The sequence below is a fragment of the Cygnus olor genome, chromosome 6, assembly GCF_009769625.2.
Source record: "Cygnus olor isolate bCygOlo1 chromosome 6, bCygOlo1.pri.v2, whole genome shotgun sequence".
Taxonomy (NCBI): Eukaryota; Metazoa; Chordata; class Aves; order Anseriformes; family Anatidae; genus Cygnus; species Cygnus olor.
This window is the reverse complement of record NC_049174.1, coordinates 29,024,064-29,041,610: the sequence shown is the minus strand read 5'-3', so window position 1 is coordinate 29,041,610 and position 17,547 is coordinate 29,024,064. Positions and strand designations below refer to the sequence as shown.

The window sequence follows — 17,547 nt, the reverse complement described above, 5'->3', positions numbered from 1 at the left end:
AAGAATGTTAGAATGACGGTTACTTTTACCATTCTGTTAAAATCTCCTCAGTTGCTTTAACATTTACCTCTGGCTAAACCTTCACCTGTGCTGCCTCCCCTTTCTCATATATTCATTTGACCGATTAATTGGTGCTTTTCAACTTCTACCTTGCTGCACTGTCTGGTATTACACCTGAATATGCGTTGTAGAACTTTACATTTATGAAACCAGTGTAGTTCCACGAAGGAGAATTTTTATAAACTGTACGTGTCTTATGTTTTCAGACACCCTTAAGCAGAATATTGATATTAATGGCATTTATTTACTGTAAAATGAAGTCTGAGTTGTAAAAAAGGAAAAAAAAATCCTCATTCTCTAAAGGGTAATAAGTCACTGTTGTTTGCTAAACAGAATATAGTCTGTGCAGTATCACTCTGCAGTAACATGCGCTGTCTGCCTTAAAAATGTAGATGAACAAATACAAGGCAAGAGTTGCCTGTTACAAGCTTTTATGGCTGTCGTCTTAGTCTTCTGAACAGTTGTATAGAATATCCTGTACAATGTTTAAGAAAGCATGCTATTTGCCAGATCGTGTAATTTCGTATACCTCTAATCAGCATCTCCTACATCTCTTGACATCTTGAATAGTTGACTTGTGCTAAATGGCCAGGTAATGTAGACATACGGGGAGTAATCATATTAGTAAAGTCAGCAGTGTCTGTGTTCTGAATTACTGAATATAAACTGAGTCCTGAAGGCATATGAGCTGCTTCATGAACTTCCATGATGGGGTTAGAGCAGACAAGCCTATCAGTACTGCTGCCCAGTCTCATTTATAGTGTGCTTTTTCTAGAAAAGCAACTCCATACCTGAATGACAACTGTATTTTTCTCATAGTTTGTTCTGTTTCAAGTATTGGGGACAGGTCAATAGCTGACTGCTTTTTATTTGTTTTGTTCTGGAGATAAGCTTACATGTCTTGGGCAGCATGAATGCATCCTGCAATGAAAAATACCAAGTGTGATGGGAAATTCCAGTCTTGGTAAGAAATGCAGTGCTAGTTGGGAGGAAGAAGTCTCTCGTCAGAGAGTTGAGACTGAAACAATCAGAATTACAAACAAGGCTGTTTTCTGTACCATTCCTTTTTATTTTAACTTAAGTCTATTAAAGTGGTTAGGAATAAAAGCTTCCCAAGGTATTCTCTCTTAAAACAAAGTCAGTTTGGCCTCTTTGCTATACTCATGTAGAATAACTTTTTCTCCTGTGGTGCAGTGAAAAGGAGTTGCTGTAAAGCTATGGTTAGCAGTTATGAAATCTGAAGAATCTGCTTTTCACTTTGAATCTATAGGTCTAGACTTCTAGCTGGAAAGGTGTAATAAATCTTGCAGCAGTGGTTTAGGACTGTCCTCCCCTAAGGTACTTGTTCTTTGTCTTTTGGCATCAGCCTGACAATGATGGCCTATTTGTATTTGGAGGAACTGCAATTACAGAGATGCAAGCACACACTTCCTCCTTCTGTCATGGAAAGGCAGAGTAGCAGAGCAGGCATGTAGGACCAACAAGGGCTTGGACTAGTAATGTTTTTTGCTCAGTCCATGTGAGCTGGATGTAAATTTATAAGTGGAATGTCAGCTCTTCTCCCTGTGAGGAAGGACTCTGGGTCATGTTATAACATTCTGGCATCACAAACTTCACATTAGTGCCATTCCTAGAAGAAGCCATCTTGACTTCCCTTACCTGTTCTGTTTCCAACAGCTTGTTGGTTTGCCAGTTATTCCACCTTTAGGTTAAATAAGCAATTAATTTAATGTCTTTAACTAGATCATTTTCTGGATGTAGTTCCAAACATGGTAACAACGTTTCAGTGCCAGCTACATGAAGGAATGGTGGGGAGATGGAGAGACTGGCGCGGAGGGGGAACAGAGGACAATGGCCTAGCTGCTAGAAGGAGCTGCTTTATTCCCATTTGAAGTGTTTGAAAGCTGTGGCTTTAGTGTTAACCACTACAGGTACTTGTAGACTCAAGCAATGTGTCTAGTTGAGAACCTCTTACTGCAATGAGGTATTGATTCTGGAATCAAGGCAGAGCCATACTGCCTGATTGCAGTCAATTACTTGAGGAGACTATCCTAAGATGTGCTTACCCTATAATTTTCACCCCCCACTCTTCCCAATTTCCATTGCCTGTGTAGGGCTTGTACTGAATGCATAAATAACTAATATGCTTTATTGCAACTTCTGACATCTATTTTTATGCCCCTCTTTTCCGTATCAGCAGTTACACTGTTCTGATAAGCACCGTTTTGCTTCAGTAGCGTAACACATTATCTCAGAACCATGCCCCTGGGTTTGGGCTGAGCTTAGTGTGAGTCAGTGTTTTAAGTGCTGGTCCTTAGTGTTGATAGACACACATATATATTTTTAATCTCAAAGTCGATATTTGGCTGTTTATCTTGCTCCTGATAGTGAAGATGCTCTATTTTAGGAATTATGCCACAGAAACAGTGATGCCAGTGAGGATGTACGTGTCCTCAGCAAAGCGCTCTTGGATGGCACTGATAGTGCAGCGAGAGTGCCCCGTGCTAAGAGGGCTTTGTGCAGAAATACTGAGGACATGGGCAGAGGAAAAGGGCAAACAAGGATGATTGTCCACAGCCCTGGCTAGCTTGTCATGTAGTGAAGGAACCCAGTCTTCAAAACCTACTTTCCACTACCCCTTCTTTTGCAAGATGCTAGAAGTGACAAATGGCCGTGGACTGGAACATTAAGGCAGGGGAAACACTGGATGTGTTTTCAAAGCTGTGTAAGCAGCTGCGGATCATTGATCTTGCTTGATGGTGCAGGAACATCACACACACTCAGTGTTCCTCTTGGCTCTTTCCCTATCACTTAGCACAAAAGGTCACCTTTTCAACTTTCTGGCTAAAGACTTTGGGTCACGACAGACATCCCATAAATATGGCTGACAATTTTGCCAGCTGTGGCTAAAAGTGTCTTAGTTTTGACGGACAACTGTGTCTGCCTCATGTTGGCTTTGGAGTTCTTATTAACCAGTGCCGTTCAGAGCCTTGTGCCTTTCTTGGATGTGCTTCATCAGTTGGTCTTTCTTTAGCACAGCCCTCTCGAAATTTTAATATATATTTTTTTAAGTTGATACTCGTTTTTATCATTCTGCTGGATATTTCTGTGGAATGTATCCCCTCAGAGGGTGCCCTACACCCCCCCGGGCGCCTGACGGGTCGAGGAAAAAGCTTTTTTTCTGCAGCCTGAGGGCAAGTTGGGCGCTGCGTGAGTGGGCAGAGCAGCGTTTTGGTGTCTCACAAATACACCCCCCCCCCCTCCCCCCTTTACACGGGGCCGTTGCCCCCACCCCGGCACTCCCCTCACGACAGGGGTGGCTGCGATGAGGGAACCGTAACCCCGCCCCGCGCATGCGCCGCCCGCCGCGGGCTTCCCCCTTCGCGCCTCCTCCTCCCCCTGCGCCGTGACGCCGCCGCCGCGGTGACGCCTCACGCTCCCCCCCCCCCCCGACTCCCGGCGGCGGGGCGACGTCACGGGCCCGGCGGCGGGAGGCGGGGCCTTGGCTCGGCAGCGGCGGCGGCCGCCGGCGCCTGACGCCCGCCGGGACCCCCCCGCCTCAGCGACCCCCCCCCCCCGGCCCTTACCCCCTCCTCCTCTCCCCGCTCCTTCCCCCCCTCCCCTCGTCGCTCCTCGCCGCCTCCCCGCCTCCCGCCCCGCTCCTCGCCGTGCCCTCGCTCGGGCAGGCCCCGGGGCCGCTTCCCCCCCCCCCCGCGGCCCGGGGGGGGGCGGGCTCCCCTCAGGGCCGCCCTCGGGGCTCCCCTCGGGGCTCCCGGCCGCTCCCCAGCCGCGGCAGCGCGGAGGGGGGGCCTCCGCCGTCACACAGGTTGGGCCCGGCGGGACGCGGGGGGGAGGGCCGGGGCCGGGGCCGGGGCGGGGGGGGGAGCGCTGAGGCGGCCCCGGTGCTGCTGGGGGGGGGGTTTGGGGGCCGGGGGGGGCTGCAGAGGGCCGGGGGCTGCGCTGGGGGGGGGGTTGTATTAGGCGGGGGGGTAAATTGGCCGTGGGGTTGTTTTCTTCCCCCTCTGGGTTTTGGGGCGCGCTGAGGTACCCGGGGGGGTTCTGCTGTGGGTGTGGGGTTTGGCTGTGGGAGCGGGGGGGGGGGCAGCCCGATACGAGCCGGGAGCCCCCCCCCCCCTCCCCCCCCGGTTGTGTTGTACCTCAGGGCCCCCTGAGGGGATGGGGGCGGACGGCAGCACCTGCCTGCGAGCGAGGGGCTTCGCTCCCCGCACCAAATGCGGCTGGGCTGTCACGGATTTGCCTCCGTTAAACAATGCAGCACGCTGCGGTGGGTAAAGAGGCCTTCGAAACGTGCTCCCGTGGCTGTGGCGAGGAGCCGGCACCTCCAGGCTCCTCTGCACGGCTGGGCTCGCTCGTGGCGTAGCACTTATTAGCAGAATGTCCGAGAAAGTGTGCTTCCAGCTGGCATCCCCTTATGGATGGCTTTAAGGGAGTGGGCAGCGATGAGGTGGTATTTACGTAGTGTTGCAAAACCTTAGAAGAATCCCCCCGTGTTTATTTTTCTCTTATCCTGTGGCTAAACCCTTCCTTGTCATTTGAAAATAACAGCAATGCTGCATGAGGATTCTTCCTTTCATGCCTACAGTGGCTTTCTTAATACCTCCTTTCCTCCAAAAATATTCAAAGGTGAAAACTTATTATAATTCTGGTTTTCTCTACAGTTAGTGTTCGTTTGTGATTGCCACTGAGTGTGGTTATTGATTCAGATAACGATTCAGATTTTTTTTTAATAATTTCTTTTTAGATTTTTACTCTTATCATTATCCTAGGTATAAATTAGGGCTTGGAGAAAAATGAAAAAAGAATAAAAATGTGACCAATGTAATTAATTACATTTTGTTACTTTTGAAGAACTTCGTTTCATATATGTGATGAACCTAGGTAAGGTAGCTAGTTAATAAGCATATTTTTATTATTTAACATGCAAACAATTAGGTTTGCTGTCCTGAAAGTTAAGCTTTTGAGATTCAGAAGTAGAGCTGACACAGTATTGCATTAAAAAGATCTCAGTGACATTCTATTAACCCCACTAATTTCTCTTTGGGAGAGAAGAAAAATGCATTTTATTTTTTTTTTCCAGAACTGCAAATATTGCATTTGCTATTTCAATATTCTGGTATTTTGTAGTGTTTAGGAATAGTCAAAATAGGTCATGCATGTTATAGTTGCACTTGTGTTGCAAAATAACGTTGTAAACATATCATTGGGTTCTGAGAACAGCATTCAGCCTGCAGTGTGCGTTAGCTGTGGTTCTCACTTCTGGATCACAGTGTGAGATTTTGATTTGGTAACATTAATACCGACAGGTGTAGCATGTGGATGTGTGTTAGCCTCATTTCTTACTCTGAACATACACGTTTGCATTTCTTTTCTGGGATGTTTGAATTATATTCACCTTAACTGTATTTTCAGAGCAGCTGCAGCAGTTCTGGTACCAGTGAGGAGAGGAGAGGTGGAGTTCTGTGTTAGAATAGCTCAACGGCTTCCCATCAGTGGAAGCCACTGCTCCAGAGACACTTGACCCACAAATGCACGTACAGCATAGCTTGGGGCCCAGCTTAATGAGATCATTTGAAGTTGGTCTTCCTTGAGCAAGGCCCAAGCAGGGTTGTCTGCAGTGTGCTTTAAGAACTGCCAGTCGAGAATTGCTAATGGAGGCAGGCCTGTGGAGCTCTGACTTTTTCCTGTCCGTTGGTAAAGTCTCTCACGTATATTTACTTCCATGTCTCATATGATTATGTATTCTTGAAATTATCCTGGCCATCTGTAACTTAATTTTTCATTTGAGAGGAAAATCATTTCTTTAGGCTGAAGCTTTTTCTTTGCTGTAGCTTTGTTTTCAGTCCCTGTTTCCTCACCTCCTGCACTTCCTGGTCTTTCATCACTCACTTCTCTTTCTGTATGTCCATTCAGTCATTTATTTGTCTGCTTCTGCGGATCACCTGCCGTAGTAAAAGATGCTGCTTCTGTGTTCCCAAAATATTTTCTGCTAAGTATAATAACGGTTCAAAACAGCAGTGCTTGCAGTTACAGAATTCAAATGCTTCACATGCTGAAGTTGCAGAGACTGTAATTCTGAAGCTCAGGTACGGTAACGCTGATAAATGCATTTTGATAAATAAAGGAAGGACAGATGTGTAAGAAAGGAAGGGACTTCATGGGGTTGCTCCCTGCTCTGAGGCAGAAGCAAATACATTGAAGTTTTATCTGACGAACGTTTGTCTAATCTGTTCTTAAAAACCTCCAACGAGGGGAATACCACACCTTTGCTGATCTATTTATAGCTAGTGCATAGCTGTCGTTATAGTTCGTAGGGTTTTCTTAATATTTAACTTCTGTCTCTGTCTTGGTGCTCGTTAAGCCAGTTAGTTCTTGTCTCGCTATTATTACTCATGCTGGATAATGATTTCTGTACTGTTTGTACCAACCGTTTGTAGATGTGAGGACTGTTCCTCTGTCTCCTTTTACTTCTGACTTCTCTTTACTAATCTAAGCAAAGAGGCCTTTGCTTCACAGGTCATGTTCTCTCAGGTTTTGTTGTTGTTTTTGTTGTCATCAACTCCCACTGGACTCTGATTTGTCTGCAGATTTTTCAAAGCTCCCCAGCCAAAGTCTGACCACAACAGAATAATTAACTTACTTCTGCTGTAACTTACAGAGTAACGTATGACAGCCCTATTAAAATGTAATTCCTCTGTGTGTGTGTCCATATAATTTTGTTGCTTTTTTGCCTGTAGTCTTTTTTTTTCTCAACAGCATCACGTTCTTGGCTCCCGTGTTTGTTAACACAGGAGCTTGTGTTAGTATTTGTTGAATCGGGTACCTTGAACAAAAAGAATAGAACCTTTTGGTGTGTTGAATTTAATCTGTATTTCAGGTTAGTTTTCTGATAATGGACTATTTCCAGACTCCCCACAAGCAGGGATCAGTTCGCAGGAAAGCGGGCAGTTTCTGCTCTTCCTCTGTTTCCCAGCACACACAGTCCCTGTGTTTTTTGAGTGTACGTGTTGTCCGCAATGGGAAGCCTGACTGAGTGAGTTCTTCTGGGGTTTGAAGGAGCTTCCATTGGCAAAAATGTGTCTTAACCAGTCTTTTTCATATGACTTTGAAGTAGTCCTGTTGGTGAGATGACTTGTGTCAGTGTACCCGTACCTGAGCAAGCCTCCTTCCTCTTGGAGATGTTGCTGCCCTTTCACAGCCCTGTGACAAAGCAGAAGAAATATAGGTGGGCTTTTCTGGAAGACTTGCAGAGCCAGCTACCAAACAGCTGTGTTCAACATGCTTCCTGGCTTTACTCCAGTTTATCCCACTTGTTATGGAAATAATTTTATCCATAACTTTTGAGGCTAGATCACAGACGGGACGAACTGCAGGATTCTTTCAGCAGTGCTACTTTTGAAAAAAGAATGAAATAGCCGCCAGTCGTGATCATTAGAGAAGGCCTTTGGTTTATTGCAGGAAGGCATGTTCCAGTAGTCAGTGGTGATTGACTCTTACCTGGTCTCAAAAGGATTTTAAAGTAGCTCACACAAGAGAGCCCTGTACATGCCAACAACTTTGAATGCTACATTGCCAAAACTGTCACAATGGGAACTGTAGTGTCACCTTTGAACAACGATTTGAAAATTGAAACACCTGGATGAGTCCCTTGTTTAGATTTAAAAAAAAAAAAAAAAAGAAAATGCTGTTAAGCAGTAATTAAATCCCTAAAGAAAATCTTTAGAACAGAAGACGTTCTATTGCAGACTGTGAGAACTGTCACCACGAACATTTTTGGCCAATACCATCTAACTGCTGAAAAATGATCGGTAAAGCTCCACCTATATTTAGGTGCTGGTTTGCTGTGCTGACTACGTGCGTTTTTAGAAGTGCCATGATTATTGTAACTCCAGCGTGAAGCTTTTGATTTAAAACAACAAAACAAACAAAGCAAGCCCAAATAATTGGAATGGCAAAACCCCAAAGCACTACTTTGTTTTCTCCAGGAAGGTTAAATGGTAACAGAATGGACATAAAGTGGTAGTTTGAAAACAGCCTCTGCTGCTGGTGCAGTAAGTGCAGTACATTGGGGCAGGGGCAGGTAGTGTAGCGAGTGACTTTCGAAGCTGCTGCAGGAAGTTTCTTTATTGAATATCTGTTAAGGCTCTGTGTTTGTGACGTTAGCACTATCATGAATACCAAATGAGATTTTCAAAGGAGAATTTATGTCACTGGCGCGGTGGCTGACAAGTCTGTGGTAAAATCTTAATCCGTAATGAAAGCAGAAAAAAGATACTCCAGTATTCTTCCTCCGGCAGTAAGCATGAACGGATGCTTAGAGAAGAGTAAGAACAAGGCAGGCATATATCAGATTTAGCTTGAGTATTCGTTCAATCCCTAGTATTTTCAGTGAAGGGCTGTTCTAAATCTAGACTTCTTTGTTTTTTCATGCAGCCAGCCCTTTTTCTGCATGCATCCAAATTTCTGCACCCAAATACCCGTGGGTAAGAAGTTCTGCAGGTACACTGCTACTTGTTATGTTAAAATCCACCTTCTTTTTGTTTTCAGTTTGGTTTGTGCTGTTCTCCTTTGGTGTGCTGCATTTGTTGTGGAAGAGAGTGAACAAGCCATCTATAATATAATTATCGGTCTCTGTTCCTCAGGTGATTTTGTAGATATTTATCACTTCCTCCTCTCACCTGAGTCTCTCTGAAACTGAAGAGTCCTAACTTGTCTCTTTGTACACCGCTGCAGAACCCATTCTGTGCCTTTGGTTGTACTTTTTGCTCTTCTCTGAACCTGCTCTATTTTGCTTTGTCCATTTCAGAAGCTGAATGCCCCAGAGGTGCTAGTGACATTCAGGATGGACAGACAGCCGTCCGCTTTGTACTCATTTCTTTCATAGTAATTCCTAACGTTGATTTTTGTTTCTGAGTGCAGGTAGAGTTTGCTGCCGAGCCCGTTGGTTGTTTTGTTCTGTGTCGATTCAACTGGTTCTCCCCCACCACACGTGCTTACACACACACATCACTTTCATTCACCTGCACTGGCCATGACCTGCTCGGTGTGACAAGGACCACCTCTGGTACTTCACGGGGCACTGACAGCAGGCACAGTGCTGCTGGCAGGCTTTTCACCTTGCTCTGTTTCTCAGCTAATTCAGGATGCCTTGAGCAGCTCAGCCTCTTGGGGGACCCTGTTGGTACCCTCGTTCCATTGTGAAGCACAAATTTTGCTTGTCCTAGGTTTTCTGGACTTTAACCGATCTATTCATGCTGGGGTCTTTCCTCTTTCTTATACTGTGACTGCAAAATGCCTTTTGAGATTTTTTTTCCATCATTAGAAGTCCAAGTAGACTCTCTTAGGGAATATGTTCAGCTTTTCTATTACCCACGTTTGGGATGCACCAAGAGATCAGAAAGTGAGGAAATCCTCTTGTTGCAGCCATACCTGCTCATCCCCATCCTACTTTGTATGCCCATTCATCCGAGTTCATTGTGTGCCGGCCAGGCTGAGGTGTTTGTCATTTCCTGGAATCCCTGCGTCACACATGCCATCCTTTAAAAGATCTTTTAAAGCCCAAAGCTGTGCAATGGCCAAAAGGGGTGCTTCGAGCAGGAATTGTTGCTCCTGTCTTTGTGCTGGTGTTACTGCTGTTGATGTGTGAGATCAGTCAGGTGGGCTGGCAGTCAGTTAAAGAATGTGAAATAAATCTTTTCAGCTGGCTCACCTGTTTGCTGTGGATCTCCTGCTTGGCACAGGATCTCAGATGGAAAGTAGCAGTGCTCCTTCAATAGAAATGCAAGCTTAGTGTACCTGTAGACTTAAAATTGTGATTATCTATGGGCATGTACACAGTAAACCTTTCCCTGGTAAAATCTCCCAACTTTCAAGTCTGTATTTAAGTTACCTTATTAACTGTCTTTATGAGCCTCCTGCATTTTTGTCAGCTGAGGAACAGGTGTAATTATGTAGCATTGTGGATGTCACTAAAGATTTGGTACCCACCCTGAAGCAGTGAGCTGTGGGAGATGCAGGCAGGAAATGTCACGTGGGTATGTTGTCCTCGTGCCTTTGTATTTGATTCTTGAGTGTTCAAAGTTAGGTTTGCCGTGTTTCATTTTGATTCAAATGTTTGTATGAGAAATTACGTTGAATTTTGGCTTTCTGGTTCACAGGAAGCTAAATATTGCTACCTAAGTGTAAAATGAGGAAGGGCTTCTGCTCTTGACAGCTTAGCAATGCCTTAATGTGTTGGCTTGTGTGGGGCATCCGGTGTAAAAGCAGTGCCTACTGCATATGGATAAAAACTTCAAAGTTCGTCTGCTTAGAGCTGCTCAGTTAGACAAGGGTGACTACAAAAATGATGCACAGTCCTATTATGCGTGTGGTTAAAAAAAAGTCTGTGGATTTTGTGTATGTATATGTGTGTTAGAAATGCCTCTCTCCGTTTCCATTAATGTATGTTAAGTATAGACTTGTCCGTCTTTCCAGTGGTGTTACTGGGCCCCGTGTTGGTACAGTTCCAAGCTTGAGAGGTCTGAGTCTACCCGGACCTGTGGCTCCCTTGATAACTTTACTCCTTCTGTTTGTCGTTTTTGTCGAATTTTTTAGTCTTGAATTTGAGATGGGTTCATCAGTGTTCTTTCTGTACTGTGGTGGAAATGCGTATGGCTCAGGAATGTTTCACCTTACTCAAATATTCCGTGTCAGTGTGTTACGGGATTCTCTTGTATTTTCGTGTTCCCGTTATTAGGGATAGCAATAAGGGAAGGAAGGGCCGGCTGAGCCTGCAGTCAGTTCTCTTGGTACTGGGCTTGCAATGATAGTGGTGTGATTTGCACCATGGTTAAATCTCACAGCTGGAATCAGTGGGTGCTGTTTGAATGGAAGGTGCTGTCAAAAGCGATAATTATATTGCAGAAAACTAAAGCTTCTCCTTTTTGGCACCTAAAGATAGAAACTATAACTAGCTTTAGAAATTCAGAGTGAGTTTGTTTCCCCGGTTTATTTCCCCACGTAGGTGTCTTTCAGCCCATCAGGGTTACAGAATGAGCAGGTGATCTGAGGAGGATGGAACTGGTTACTGGAGTTTAAGGATGTGTTTTTCTCTGTGCTCTCACAAGTGAAGTCTGACTGATGAGCTGTAGGTAGCTGCTGTCATGTTAATTGACATGCTCGAGGTGCTTACAATACTCAGTTTCTGCTGGAAGCCAGCTTTTTCTTCTTGGGTGCTTTATTTTTGCTTAAAGAATAATGTTCATAGATTAGAACTGCTGTTTGATAGGCTTACTTCTCTACTTAATGAGTACTCTTCAAATTCATTTATTTAGTACTGGTTGTAGCACAGTCTTCTGTTCTTAGAGATGTGAAGATTGCAGGAACAGCTAGTACCAGTAGCGCTGGTAAGTGTACCTGGGGTGCAAGCTTATAGTGTCAGTGTTACTGTGTCCTTTGGCTGATCTGGTAGTCTTGAATCCTGTCATAAGGAAGAGAGATGCCCTGTGCTCTTTTAGGGTATTTGCTGTGATTTCTCTATGATGCTAAAAAAAAAAAAAAAAAGTTTAGCCTGCTGTCAGATCTTGGGTAGGGGCCATGCAGTTACGATTGCAGCTGGTAACGTTTCTGATTGTAATACCCTTAGCCCTTGTTGGCAAATATTTTGACTTGCCAGTTCAGAGATTGAACTAAGCCTAACATTGGTGCCACTGGTGCCAAGTGCAGCAGCAGGCCTCCCAGTGACAGCAGCGGGTGCTAGGAGCCAAGAGCACCACGGACAGTTTTCGGAGAGGAAACAGAAGTGCCTAAATCCAATTATAACACTCATTGTAATACTTATCAAGTGGGATTGTACAGGTTAAAACTCCACAGACCTGTTTTCTTCGAGAAGCCTTTTATGGGGCAATTCAATTAATTTTACACAGTTAATTATGAAAAAGTTACATCTCAGAAGTATTTTACTCTGCATCTTTGTGGTCGTTGTGTTATCTTAATGTACTGGTTAAGACTTAAACCTTTCTATGGCATGAATAGCATTAATCGGTGTCACATCCAGCTTCGTTAGTGGTGAGAAATGTATTCTTCTTCACGTTGTGATGCTCTGAGACTTTCCACCACCACGGTGGTGGTGATAGATTTCCAGGTGCTAGAGTGATTTGGTGGCAGTGATGCAGTTCACTGGGCTACATAACGGTGTTTATTCCTTCTTATTATACTTATGTGAGAAAATCTAGTCTCAGATAAAGTAGAGCCAAGCGATGAATAGGAGCATGAGCAGAGTCAATTAATTGCAGCTAGTGTGTTGTGCTGCAAAATTGGCAACACTGAAATATTTTGCATGGTGTCACTGTGGCACCTGTCCACAGGTTTCAGCTGTTGTGACCCTTCTTTTATATTAAAATGCATATCTTTGTTTTGTAATAGTTTTTTCTTGAAATTGCAAACAGCTCTTAAGAAAGCATCGTGACAGATTTGCTTGATGTATCAGCAAAGTCAGTTAGAGCGAGAAATTAGCTGTCAAAGAGAGTGCTTTGGCTGCTACTGAGTACCTGCAGGAGCAGACACAGGAACTGGAGAGAGAAGTTCCGTAAATCTTGAATTAGGCGAAGAAAGAGATCCTGTTGAGGAAAGTAGGTGCTTTTCTGTTCGAGGCCAATTACAGCCTTATCTTTTTTGTGTACTTGAAGTGGAGTGGGTTTATGAAGGGGTATCCAATAGAGGTTCTTGATGCCGTTTGGAAAGAAGAGGTTCATTCAAAGCAGGGAAACTTGCATCTGAGTGCTTTGAAACTCTCTAAATATTCTTATCTCCCCATATCAACTGTAAAGGAACTGCGGGGAGATTAGCTTTCCTAGACTACAGTTACTCTTTGTGAATCTTGCTGTAAGTGTTGAGATATTGATCTCAAAAGCTGAAGATGAGTTTATAGAAAAATTATGCTAAATTATCTACTACTTTGCATTTTTATGAGAACAGTCATTAAGAACTGTGCCCTTGCATTCTCAAAGCCTTCTCAAGCTTTTAAAACTTTTTAAGTCAGTGTCATTGTTCGTCAAGCTGATAAATGTTATATGAATGTGTCAAATTGCAGCCTATAGAACTGCAGGCACCAGGCGTTTAGTCGGAGGAGGAGGTGGAAGTTGTACTTTTGTCACTGGGCTTGTTGGATCTTTCAGCTCCTTCTGAAGTCTGCTTCTCCAGGCGCTTTGAGAGATGAGCTGCATTTAGGGTGCTAAAACTGACAGCACTGCTTTTTGAACTGTTATCGTCCCTGCAACTGGGAGGGCACCATCCATAATTAGCAGCAGTATTTTGTGCCAGTCTGGTTTTCCTTTTTGAAAATTGAACTCCAGAAGGGGTAGAGCTAGTAACCATTCTCTTCAGGAAATAAATACCAAATCTTGCCTATAGCTATACAGATGAACTGAGTCTGTGTTGTCTTGTGTGCTAAATTTGACATAAATTAACTTTTCCTTTGGCTTGCCAAAAGTCTTCTGTCAAAGAAATTGCAAGTCTGCACACTGCAGAGATACCTGATACATCTGTAATGGCTACGAAGGTACTGATGCTTCAGCCATCCCACGCTTGCTGGCTGCAGTTTTCCCGATATTCCACACTGAACACTGAATCTGTAGGTTGCATACAGAGGCAAGATGGCTTCTGCACGCTTTGCATTTTTATACACACAAGGATTGCATTATCCCTCCTTAACTTCGTGTTACTCTTGTGCTAGGTAATTATACATCATAATTTAATAGTTCTTCTGAATTCTCTTGTGGACTGTCCGATCTTGTAGCTGCAGCTTTGTTTCTGATTTCCTCAATGATCATCTTTGTCAGAGTGTATTCAACGCAAAAACATTACTGAATAATTTTATTTTAAACACAATAAATACTAATATTGAATGAAAAAAACAGCGGATTATTACATATATATAAAATATTTAACTGTATTTAAATACATTTTGTTGGGCTGACTGTTTTTAAACATTTGATTCAGATCGTTTTCCTAGGCCACAACTTGCGTATCTCGATGTTTGTGGCCACCTGAGCATTGCCAGGCCGCAGGGGGTTGCTGGGAATCACACTTAATGGTAGTTTCTGCTACATGGGAAAATGGAACTCAGAATAATTTATTGTAATCCATCAACTGAATTTCTTGTTAGTTAATTTGGACTTCTAAGCAAATAATTCAAATATCATGTGATATTTAGCCAAATATTTTGGAAAAACCTAAGTGGGCTAATTGCTGTAGTTAGTTCTGTTAACTAATCCATAATCATTTCAAGAAGCTGTATTTTGCTTGGCAGTAATAACAATCCTTGAAATCAAAGCATTTACTGCATTGTTACTTTTTATTCAGTGTAGATGCCAAGCTAATTATTACATTATTTTAGTCTGAATTGATGTGGAGCTAAATATCTACAACTCTTTGGCCTTTTCCTCGACTATTGTCGGTTATTTATACGACATTTACAATTTTCCAGATATTTCCAAATATTTGCAGGAGTGCTCCAGAATGCTGATCCAGTAATGTTGTAAAGGGTCTTGGTTAGACTCTTGTAAGTGCCTGAATCTTTCACTTAAACTGTTTTATCTGAAATATACTACAAATAGTGCATAATGTCCCTTAGTTGCTGTAGGTGGCGAAATTTCTATTCCAGTAACACTGTGCTGTGGTTTGGATACATCCTCTTGATTTTTTTCAAAACAAGAACAAAAATGGACGCTGACTATTTCTTCCTATTTTGTATCACTACTCGCAATCTCACCACCTAAATTCAGTAAAACACATGTATCTGTTTTTTTTGTTTTCCACCTGCTATGATTTTATTTTGAAGAAGACATCTGTTAACTTTGAGTTAGGTGTTACTGTTTCAGGAAGCTCGTTGTCCTATACTGGTAGTTGGCTCGGGGTATTATATATGTTTAAAACTGGTCTGTACAATGGGTTAAAATAACTTGGGGTTCTGAATAAGCTTGTTTAACTGCAAGAGAGTGGGAAATTCAGGGCAAAGTTTAGAAGTGCACTGACTAAGCTACATAGAATCAGAACAAGACTTAAAATATTGTGAAAGACAATCAAGTAGATTTGCGGGAAATAAACCAGATGTCTAATCACCCTTCTCTTTCTGCAGACAAGCATTTCATGTGTTTTGTGCTTGATACTCTGTCAGCTGGTCGTTCCAGTGGTAGAAGGCTTTAGCTTAGCTGCTCAGGATAGAATTGGTGAATGCTGGTGTCTCTGGAAATACAGGCAGTGAGAGGGGAAAAATAGAAGGCAATACAATTTCTGTTTTCTGCTCTCTGAGTTGAGGACAGCTGGTCAGTCCTGAATGCTGTCCTGGGCTTGGGAGTTGGTTGCGGGGTTGCTGGTTTAGATTGTCAGGGTGGTCTGGATTGTCTCTCTTAAGTCAACAGCTGTGTAGCTTTTTTTTGGTCAGTCTTTTAGCTGTTCATTTGCCTCCACTATCTTTTAGTTTTAAAAGATCCCATAGTAGAATATTTGTTACTGTTATTTAGGCTTGTTTCTGATGTTCCAAATTTGATCTGTTGAGTCCAATACTTCTTTTGTTTGCCTTTGTTTGTAACCTTAATTTACTAATGTGTCATTGACTTTTGGTTTGGATTTATCTCCCCTTTCTACTTTCCTGGTGGACACCTTTTCATATAGATTATCACGGTATGTTAAAGGACTGAATTTTTCTAAAGCTGAATTCACATATACTGACTTCTCTTGACTGCTTATGTACCACCTTTTCTGTTCTCACATGATTAGGTTATGGCTCTCATAGTAGCTATAGCAAATTTCCCTCTTCAAAAATCGTCCTTCTGTTATGAAGTTGGATGCTGCACAAACCATTTCATTTCTGCACGTTTTCTGTCTCCATATCCCCCAGAACTAAACCACCCTTTCTAGCTCACTGAATAAATACTCATCTCTTATAGCATCTTCTATCTTCCACCACTCCGTGGGGTTAAACTTTTTTTTTTTAGACTACAGGTTTTTGAACGTGAACAACAAATAGTGAGAGATGCTGTAGTATATATGCCAACGTTTGTGTGCTTTTATCTCTCGGTACAGGAGAGGTGGCTTAACCTGGTTCAGTTATTGTAGGAAAAGTGCGTGCACATGGACAATTGGCACAGAGTATTTTGGCAGCTGGATTATCATCCGCAGGATGTACTTGCCCTCAGGCTTTGTGTCGTTTACCACGAGGAAGCTACGAACAATTTCTGAGAATCACCTGGCTATATTCCTCCTTCAGCAGCTTTCCCAGAGCCTGAAAGACTTCCTGGCTCTGTGGACGGTGGCTCATGGGAAGTGAATCATGAATATGAATCGGCATCTCTCCACCCTTAGATCCAAAATGCTGTTGCTAGGATATTCTTTGTTTGCCTCTCTTATCACATCATCACCTTTTTGAAATTCACTCTCTGCCATCCTTTCGTTAATTACATTCAAATTCAAGCTGCTGGTGTTTTTCTACAAGACCTTGACGAAATCTTATTCTGCCTTTGCATCTGCTCTCGTGTTTTGCTGCTTTTGCTTCCCTGGGATCTTTCTCTGAGTTCCAGTTTTCCCTGTTCATGCTTCCTTTTTGTTCTGGCCTGTCGTCTGCTCCACGTGTGTTTTTCTCCGTCTGTCTAATGCTGCTCTGTACCCATGGATTAGGATTTGGTGTCTTATTCCTGCCTGAGATCTGGGCCACCTGTTTAATTCAGATTTCAATATTATTAGCTTATTTTTGAAGTGACAGTTGCTAACAAAAATGTTAATACGTTCAGTTGGTGATTAATTATACATTATGTTGGAACAGGATTTTGGTTAAGAGCAATAAAGTGAGAATTTAATACATTATTATAGAAATTGTGTTTTTCTAGTGTTTTTGTGTGTTTTTTCTCCTATGGGAAAAGAAATGGATGCTCACTCACTGGCTTATGTGCATCTAAGGAGAGGCCCCAGAGTAATAGCAAAGAATGAGTTCTTATAGCTGGAGGAACTCGAAGATGTTTCATAAAATCTCTTTCCATTTTCAGTTTGCTTGCTGTGTGTAAGCCCTATAACTCAAATACCTTGAGCCTCCAAGTTTGGTTATTTTAGCTAGATTGAGGAAGAACGTCTTAGGTATTTTTCCTTGGAGGTAGAACCAATTCTTTTTTTCTTAGTGTGGCAGAAGATTTAAAATGCTCAGAGAACTTCTGTATTTCTTTGAAATGCTTGCAAGGAAATATTACAAAAATACTTCAACCAAAGTCATGAACCACAGTTTTATGTGTAATATATTAGATGGGTAATAAAAATCAGGTGTTTATGAAAATGACACTAGTTCTTATTTTAAGATAGTTGGATCAAATACAGAATTGAAAACTGTTTTATGAACGCTCTCATAACTAGTGAATAAATATTTGGCAGATCCCCAAAGATGACTACTGGTACAAAAACCATAGTGAAGGAAATCATAGAATACACGTTCTCTTTTGCTGTTTT

General features: G+C 42.8%; 1 protein-coding gene across 6 annotated transcripts in view; it reads left to right on the top strand.

Moving 5' to 3' along the window:
- The first annotated feature begins 3,721 nt into the window (after nucleotides 1–3,721).
- The window catches only part of MAP3K2 (mitogen-activated protein kinase kinase kinase 2), a 50,541-nt gene continuing 36,715 nt past the window's right edge, over nucleotides 3,722–17,547 (top strand). For 2 of the 6 annotated variants that reach the window (XM_040561868.1, XM_040561864.1), the window contains exon 1: nucleotides 3,723–3,886. The gene's annotated coding sequence lies outside the window, so the exon portion shown is untranslated. Of the gene's footprint in view, nucleotides 3,887–4,327; nucleotides 4,705–4,890; nucleotides 7,112–14,676; nucleotides 15,285–17,547 lie in introns of those variants that run through there. The other 4 variants (XM_040561869.1, XM_040561865.1, XM_040561867.1 and 1 more) reach the window with 4 other exon arrangements.